Here is a 6,755-nt window from a genome sequence, read left to right on the forward strand (position 1 = left end):
TATTTTATTTATTTATTTATTTATTTTTTATTCATTTATTTATTTTATTTTATTTTAGTATGTATGAGATCATTCATCACTATTACCTATTGCCCACAACTGTGTGGCAGATTGTAATATCTATCAATAAATAAAAAGTATTATTTAAAAAAAATACTTCGAAAAGTTTCTGCTATCGATTACAAGTAAAATACTAAAACCATTGACAATTTTGCAGAAGAATCTATAGGTCAGATGATGGCAGTGGAAGTGTAGTCATTGAGGCCAGCGGTAGTGTTTGGTTGAGGGAGTTATTCGCTCCAGTTCTTGGCAAACAACGATGATTCCGACTGATAGAATAATGGCATGTGACGGTATTGCGATGAAGGACCGTTTCCTAGGGGACATAACGATGCGGGTCACTTGCTAATGGATAACCATTCATTTTACTCGCAGAAGATGCAATGTTCAATTTAAGTTGCATTCATAATATAATAATCATGTCCAAATTCAATAATCTTACTTCAAAACAATAGTTATTTAATTTTAGTATTTTTTATTAAATAAGGATTCCAGAATGCGTTGTGGGTTTTCCGTTTTCCTTATGGATAAGTCAATATTTATTTAATGGTGGAGAAATGAATGTTGACATTCCCACTCTGAAGAGAAAGTCTTGAGGAAAAAATTACATAATTAAATGCGCTTTCCTATATTATATATTACATTCCTTTATTTTCTAGATTTTACCACTCAAAATAACAAATAATTATTTTAATCTCACGTACTAAATGCGATCTGTAGAAATGCAGAAGAAAATATTGCCTCTTGCCTAAATAGGTCCAGACGTGTCCAGAAATTTAAACAGGTTTCGGTAATATTTTACACAACCTATGACGGGCTATGACGGTCTGTACTGTTTTCGCAATCAACTCAAATATTATTTTAAAGAAAGTTAATTTATAAAATTATTGAAAATAAAATATCATTAATTATACGTGTTATAGTCACCTCAAACAGATTATGTATTTTTGTAGGAAAGCTTTAAAACAACAAAAAAAAACAAGCTGGCTCGGAACACAAAAATTTATTTGGCTAAGCTAAAAATTGAAAACATAAAGTAAAATCTGATGATTCAGAGATGAAATGGGTCCTGAAGAAAATATAATCCACTCCAAAAGGTCGGAAATGATGTTTTTAAGTCCAGTTCTTTAAAGGTTGGTGGGCCCACGTCTATACGGCGCTCTGATAACAATTTGCGCAGACAGGGTCTGGTGGTGATATCTAACCAACTATACAAAAACAGCAACTCATATTCAAGTCAAATCCCAAAAAGTCTATTTCTTCTCTGTAATGTTGACTATAACACTCAAAATGTCTAAAAAATAATACCAACTGAACGCAGACAGGGCTGGTTAGAAACTATGATGGCCACTAATTAGTAACAACTCATATTCAAGTAAAAAACAAGGAATAAGTCTGATTTCGGACTAAAACACTCAAAATGTCCAAACTATTACATACTAAACGCAGAAAGGACTTGTTAGAAACTATAATGCCTATTAATTAGCAACAATTGATTTAAAAATGAAGATTGTCGTCCTGTTGCTAGGAAACGCATTAACAACCCTTAGCAACTGTTTATTTTACACTTAATTATTTTAAAAATATAAAATCATATCATCCTTCTCAAATTATAGTGAAAACAATACAAATGAAAATAAATATAATTAAATTAAACATTACGACTAATTACAAAACATTTACATTTTAATTATTATACATGGCGTTAACAGTACGAATATTTTTTCTGTACTTCAAGGACCAAATTCCAAATTCCATTATTAATGTTATATTTTTTAGTATAAGTAATAAATCTGAAAGTAAGACTATACTCATAGTGTTTGGTACTCTTATCGTTCGTACTGTATTGTAACAATATAAAAGTTCTGCCAAATATACTGGTCAATATAAGGAGTATTCATGGTTTTTAGTTTAACATGCTAAAGTGTGTTAAATAGAGAAAAATTTCCTTCTTTTAGAATGTTAAAACGATATAACATTTAACATGGTAGAGAGTCTGATAACAGGTTTGCTAAGTAGAGAATGATATCACGAAACAGACTAGCAGAGATATATACCATTTTGTCGTTTCGATAGGTTAGTTGCTCATAGTTTGTGTTGTTATTGTTTTGGACGTTTTTAAACTCTATAAAAGTAATGGATAATAATAATGAAGGATTGGAGGGAAAAAGGTAGGAGAGAAAACAAGAAACAAGTGAAGGGGAGGAAAGATACTGTTATGAAGCTGTTGGGGAATTTATTATCTCGTAAATATTACGAGGTTATAAAATAAGTTGCACATAAAATCCGCCAGGAGCACCTCTGCGTTTGACATTTAACATAGACTTTAAATTACGCTGCTCACAATCCTACACTTGTTACATTTAGCATGTTAAAACTTTCTACATTTAACACATCATGAATACTTCTAAATTTAACACTTTCCTCCAAATTTGGAAATATAGGGAAACCAAGGAAAATATGCTTAGTTGTACATAAGTGAATGTAATCGACGGAATCTGATAAATTGATATCAAATTCATTTTTATTAATAAACTTTCCTTCAAATTTAGGACTAGCTGTTTTTGTAGTATACGTGTGCTGAGAAAAATGTATTTACATATGCCCGGTTTGACTACTGCCATAAAGTCTGAAACGTAACAAGCGAGTAAAAATTTGCGATTCCGAGAAAATATTGTAATAACAAAGCTTGCTTTAAAATTACTTACTACTTATAATCTTAATATTTGCAAAGTGGTATTGAGGTAAGGTAAATTATAAATAATAATGTTAAGTAATTAAATTGTTTGTAGGATCATACATATAATAGAAACTTTTTGTAGGGACATCCTGAAGATGGCCGGATTGGCCGAAACGTTGGACGAATAAAAGAAATAAAGTTTTGAGACTATAATTGGATTGTATTTGAGTTATTTATTACTTACTACTATTAATAAACAGGATACAATATCTAGCCAAATAACTTTATAGCTGGATTTAATGTAAATTTCGAGTGTTTGGTAGTTATGATCAGAATTTTAAACTTAAGTAAATAATTATAATAATGAAAGTCGCATTACCTGTTTTGTTTTGGTCGCTGGACTGCTCAGACGATACCTGTAAAATATGAATTAGTAAATTTTATTGTTCTTATTTAACACAAAAATATGTAATCTAATAAAACAATTTGCATAATTTTATTTATTTATTTTACACCTATTGGATACATTTTGATATTATAAAATTACTATTAATGATAATAGAATTAAAAGTTAAGTCAGTAAGATGTAGTTTCTAGTAATGTTGGTTTAGTAAAGCGCTTTTAAATTCCAAAGTAACAATGATCACCCAAGTAAGTCCTCATAATTTTTACCAAAACAAGATTTAGATGCCTGAGTTTCTGTTTATATTAACATATATTTATGTGATATTTATGTTATGATAAATAACCTTAAAGTAAAGTAGGATTGAAAAATCTTAATTGTATTGCAAAATAAATGTCTGGTTACGTACTTATAAACAGTAAAAAAAAAAAACTTAAAAAAACACAAATCATGTGTAACGGTTAAAGAACTGTCAACAATACGTAACTAAGACAGTTAATTCATTTATTAAACTAATTACATACTCGTCTCGTCTTTTACTAGTCGTGATTCAACCCAAAAATTTAAATTATATAAATTATGTTCAATGTTTATCGCCAAGCTCCACGCGATAGCATCAGTCCTCCATTTTTGGCTTTCAAAGACACAAAAGACAATTGAACTAATTTCAGATTCATTGAGCACACTAAAAAGTTTAAGATACATGTACCCTGAACATCCAATTATTATAAGAATCCAATCTTTCCTCTTAAAACTATCAGATGAAGGTAAGTTTATAAATTTCATATGGGTTCCCAGGAACATGGGGATTGTTTGCAACGAGCTCGTAGACAAAAAGGCACTTCACTTAGGCTCCCCAGACGAGGCACCTCCGTCCTTACCCCATCAGAGCTCAGTACAATATTTAATAAAACATCGGGGCAGACCATGTGAAATGAAAGCTCTTCGAGTAAATTAAAAGAAAAGTAAAACCATGGTCGACATCCTACCGCAGCGGCCGCAGAAACGAAGTTGCTCTAACCCGCTTGACAATAGGCAATACTGTTTTCACGCACTCTCTCCTGATTAAAAAACTGTCACCTACAACATGCCAATATTGTCAGTCCATTCTCAGGATTAAACATATTTTTAAACAATGCCCTCTATATTTACCAACAATAAACAAAAGAGTGGAGCGCGGGTAGCCCAGAGGAAGGCGCGTGGCTACTAACTCCAAGGACCCGAGTTCGAATCCACCTGGGCAGAAGATTGTTTTCTGTTACACTGGAGCCTTGAGTCAACTCCTGTGAGTTCTGAAGCCCTCCTGGGCTCCAGCCAACCTCTTAAATTAGGTACCCTTAATTGGGGAAAAATCGAATGTGATTCTGACAAAATCACCTCCTTGCCAACCGTTGGTCTAGTAACAGTACAACCTTACAAAGTACTGAACCCGTGACCCTCAATGGGTACTAGCGGTACAGTTTTTTTTATTTCAACAGAATAGTACTGACCCAAAATATATCTGAATTTCTCACAGATAAGGAAACTGAAGTCTCATTAGTGTTTACAGGTTTAAAAGCGCATCCCCTAATTTCTAAATTAAAGCTATTTTTTTTTTTAGTTTGTAATTTGGAATCATGTACATATATGCGTGAGGGAATGTGTTTGTGGCCTTATAAATATTTAAATCCACAGACGTTGATGATCAAAAGATTTTACGCCTTTAACCAAAACTTAACCAAACGAACAACTTGGCTAATTTTTAATATGTTGACTTCTAATTTTTAACTCCTATACATTATCACTAGTCGTCTCCATTATGAAACATGAGTACTGGTGCTTGTACTACATAGTTTGTACACTTGTATTTACCAACTAATTAATAGTAGATTTCATTATGGAACAAGAACAGAGGTAAGGCAATGAAACCTATCTTCACTAGATAGCAAGCATACCCAAAAGAAAATAAGTTTGCGATATGTTCCTAACCAATAAAGCTGATAAGTTGCCATTAATTTCAGATTACGTTAAAAATATCTTGATTTTTTATCATAATCTTAGACACCATCAAGAGCAATGCTCACCCCGATCATTATAGGCAACACGTAAATCCCCAGCTTTCTCTGGCACCATTTCCTAATCATCACCTCCGCAACGTTACCGATTATTTCCTAGAAGATTACTTTCCTTCCAAGAAGAACCGGACAGAACACAGGACCTGCTGGAGCCAGGTGTATCCTGCTGTTCGGTCCTGGGTTCAGGAAAAGGCAGCGCTTGGGGTCCGCCGCTGAAGTGACCACTTGACCTCACAGTTGAGCACCCCTAAAGCACTTTGTGGACTCAGCCTTGTCATCTTCAGTAATTGATATTTCGTGTCTTTTCACCTTAAGTCCTTTAAGCCAAACTAAATCCTGTATGAGTCCTGATAATTGTATCGATTATAATTTTACCAATACTAATATCTCCTTTCACTTCTTTATAACAAAGATTTTTATTTCAAATTTATTTATTATTTATAACTGTATAAAAATACATGCAATAAGTAAAGTTGTTGTTAGTGATAAATTGACATTGATAGAACTTCAATAACATTTGTATAGGAGAAGTGATTTGGAAGTTCATCAAGTTGAAGGGATCATGGCAGGATTGGTATCTGGTCCTGATAGATGACTTAATTTGTGACAAAGTAAGGAGCATTAAGGTTTTTACGAAGGATTACAACACATATTTAAATCATTATAAAGAGTTATAAATCAAGAACAGAGTTAAATTAGAACTAATGCATTTAATGAAATAAAAAAATGAATAAATAAACTCAATACTAAAATTATGGACATTCAATTCTAACTGAAAAAAGTACATCGTTTAAAATTATTCATAACGAAATTTTAACAGAAAACGACTAAACCGCTTTTGAAAATTAACATCAACTTATAAAATTTTAATAAAATAAGAATTATCCATATAGTCTGATATTATGTAATATCAGTCCCAAAATTAATTCATGGCAGTTATGTGGATTTATCTTCAAGTATTGAATTTGAAAATGGGCGTGCAAACAGAAACAATGTAGTCCCAAATCTTGTAAAAAATAACAGAGCTTAAAAGGGTTTTCTACCGAAAATATATTAATTGAAATAATTTATAAGCCTTTTTCATCAAAATTTAATAGCAAGGTTCAAGGCAAGGCGAAAAATGTTTGTTATTTTTCAATTTCGAAATTGTTCGTGTCTTCTGTCCAAAACTTTTGTTTTTGAAAATGAAGTATTACGTAAAATATTCGAATCGAAAAAAATGAGTTAACGGGAGAATTTAGAAGCATATTGAGGGAAATGCACTTGGTAAATATAATTCAGGTTGTAACATTGCGGCGTATATAATGTTAATAAACACTGAACCGACGGGTAACGTACTAGTACAATTTTTTATCATTTATAATTCAATCCAATATTTTGTATAATTCCAAATTTGTTTGTATACTATTCCCTTTCAATTTTATGTTTCTCTAAATGTTGTTGTTATCTCTTTTGTTGTATAGCCCTAATGAAGACCTGAAACTCAGGTCGAAATGTTGACATGGCAAATTAATTTTTGTTTGTTTATGTTCTTTTTGCACCTCACCCCCTCACCTCC

The 6,755-nt window shown here is 31.9% G+C and overlaps 1 protein-coding gene across 1 annotated transcript in view; it reads right to left on the reverse strand.

Moving 5' to 3' along the window:
• The window catches only part of LOC106680811 (patched domain-containing protein 3-like), a gene marked incomplete at its 3' end in the record, with an annotated part of 284,865 nt that overhangs the window by 98,680 nt on the left and 179,430 nt on the right, over positions 1–6,755 (reverse strand). The window contains exon 4 of the mRNA XM_067047328.1: positions 3,120–3,156. The remainder of the gene's footprint in view (positions 1–3,119; positions 3,157–6,755) is intronic.

This window comes from Halyomorpha halys, unplaced genomic scaffold, assembly GCF_000696795.3.
Source record: "Halyomorpha halys isolate HHAL.00 unplaced genomic scaffold, Hhal_1.1 Scaffold291.1, whole genome shotgun sequence".
NCBI classification, from domain to species: domain Eukaryota; kingdom Metazoa; phylum Arthropoda; class Insecta; order Hemiptera; family Pentatomidae; genus Halyomorpha; species Halyomorpha halys.